This window comes from Lonchura striata, chromosome 1, assembly GCF_046129695.1.
Source record: "Lonchura striata isolate bLonStr1 chromosome 1, bLonStr1.mat, whole genome shotgun sequence".
Lineage (NCBI taxonomy): Eukaryota > Metazoa > Chordata > Aves > Passeriformes > Estrildidae > Lonchura > Lonchura striata.
The window spans coordinates 82,392,603-82,395,450 of record NC_134603.1 but is presented as its reverse complement, the minus strand read 5'-3'; positions in this window follow the sequence as shown (position 1 = coordinate 82,395,450).

The following is a 2,848-nucleotide window of genomic DNA, read 5'->3' as shown; positions in this document are numbered from 1 at the left end:
TTACTTCTGTTTTGTTGCGATTCTAAGTGCAAGGAAGGCAGTGTTTCATTTTGAAGGCTGAAAGAGGGGCACAGGTGAGGATTTGTTTTGTTTGTTTTTTGTTTGTTTGGGTTCTTTTTTTTGTGATTTTTTGTGATTTTTTTTTTTTTTCTTGTTTGCTGGTCATCTCTCTCTTCCTATGGAATAAAATGGAAAGCTCCCCCACTACCCCAGCATAGGTACTCTTTATTTATCCTAGATTCGTCTGTGGAAAAAGCCCAAAGAGTGATCAAGACACAAAAATGGAATTGTGGGTGACAGGGATACAGGCAGAGAAGTGGAAGGAGATGGGAGGTGGGCATGTGAGTATTTTGAACTTGTGTTGTGGAAATGATGGGCTAAGATACATGGCTTGTGCTTCTTGTCAGACCTAATATAATCACAGAACAAAGATTTGATTATTAATCAGAAGAACAAATAATACAAATTAAAGATGAGGAAAGAATATTTAGGATTGGACTTGTTTCCTTCTGGAAAAGATGGAAGTATGACAGCAGGTGACACCTGTAAGAGAGACAGAGCTGAACAAGGCTGAGACTGAAATGTTGAAGCTGGAGGGAAGGACACTGAGGTACAGTAAGTGGCAAGAGGTGACAGGAAGAGCTGGCTAAGATGGAGGCACCTTGGGTATTTGTCAGAGTAACAGTGTGGATTTAAGAAATGCAGCTGTTAATTACACAAAAGGGCCTAGACTTGCCTTTCCACAACAGACCTGGTTATTAATCTTTTTGCAGGTGTCTCTGTTCTGCACTTTTTTCCCTACCAGATACTGTTTTTTCATTTCAGAAGAAAAAGGAGAGGATACCTTACACACCCTTAGTTAAGACAAAGGCTGTTTAGACTACCCATTTGCCTAAAAGTATCACTTTTATTAAATGACATTCAGATATGTACCTTACCTTGATGCAGCTGAGTAACTGAAATGAGCATTTGACAAATTTTTAAATTGGCTGTCCTGAAATACATAATTTAGAATGTAGGTGTATTTAAAAGAATACTCGCTGGTAAACTATGGTTACCATCTCAGCTCTCTAGCTGCTGAAAACAGTAAAAGGATCAAAACTCCTCACAAACTGATAGTAACAATGACTATTTCTGTGCCATTTTTAGTTGTACGGGCTTTCCAAGCAAATGACTCAGAACACTTTTCTTTCTGAGATATATTGTGAACCCTGTGTAACTTGTAATTCAGCTACAAAGTCTGATAGAGTTAGATTTCATGCAGGTGAGCATTCATTGCCTGGGCCCATATTTAAACACAAATAACAGTCTTTCTTTCCCTCTAATATTGTTTCACGTAATTGTGTGGTGGTTTGGCAATTTTAGAAAGCAATCTTGGCAATCAGAATGTCATGTCCTCATGGGCACTGTTAGCCTTGATCGTCCCGGCCCAGCATAACCTGGGGCTCCCTCTGAGCCCTACCCACGGTTCAGGACCGATTTCAGCCCAGCCCAGGCCCTCAGCCTCTCACTGAGCTGTTCCACAGTCATGCTGCTGTGTGCTGCATGTCTCTGCTTTTCTCCATGGCTAAACTTTGGACCCATCTTGCCTCTCGCATCTCGCCAACCCTGCCTCACAAACGCTCCTGGCTCAGAAATAAAACTGAGGAGAGGGATTTTCTCCCTTGACCTTGCAGTTACCGCTACCTCTGCAGGGCTGCTCCCGGGAAAGCGCGCGGGCAGAGCCCGGCTCCCGCGGGCTACGCAGAGGCAGCGCGGGGGCGGGACGCGCCTCGCCTCCGAGGGGAGCAGCCACCTCCTTCTCCGACGGCCGAGGACGTGTCAGGGCGTGTCCCACTCCCTTTCTTCTTTTTTCTCTATTACCCAACGTAACGCTGACTGCTGCATGCCTCACCCGTGCCGTGCAGCTGTCTCGCCGATCCCATTATCTTGAGCGCAGAGATATCGCGACCGAGGGCGAGGGGCGAAAGGGTCCCGCCTGCCCTCCCTCCTCTCCCCCCTTCCCCCACTGTCCCTCAGCTGCGGCAGGGCGCAGCCAGACCGCACCGCGCTTCGGGATGGTGGGATGCTGCATCGCGGCAGGTGTGGCATGGAGAGCTCTGCGCCCCGAAAGCTGCAGAGCGAGCGTTAAACCACCAGGAAAACGTGGAGATGCGAAGCAGAACTAGGAAAATAAAACTCCATAAAATTAAAAAAAAATGAGGAAAATATTGGCTTGCGAACGCTTTCACGAAAATATAAGGAATTGTCCCTGTCTGGTGAACCCTCCGTGTCCATGATTCTCCTTTCCTCCCTTCCTCCTTTTACGCCCAGGGCTTTTGTGTGACCGCGGGGGGAACAACGGAGACTCCCGCCGCGCTGCCAGGTCGTCCCTGAGCCTCTCCTCTGGCATTTCGGACCGGATCCCCGCTCTGGCAGCGGCTGGGTGGATGCTCGGCACAGCTACAGGTTGCGGTGTGTGAAACACAAACTCAAATGTATTTTATTGCCCGATAGTTTTCCTTCGTGGGAATGTCCGGGAAGCGTGATTCCGCACATCACATCTCACACCACGGCCCTCAGAAGAACACCCTGGCGGCCGCACCCTCCCTCTCCACATGCCTTGCTCCCCTTTCGATCCATATCCATCGAAAATACAAATTGGGTTTAACCTTATCACGACTCTACTACGCATTTCTCACTCGGTTCTTGTCCCCAGATAAATGGGAAACAGCTTCCATTGTTCTTGCTGAAAGATGGTGCTGCTGGCTTTGAAGCCCTGGCGTTGCCGGACCGCGCCCCTTGAGCCAAAGATTCCTCCAAGACGTGCCGCCACCGCGGTCCGTTCCCAGCGGCTCCGCTCCACTGG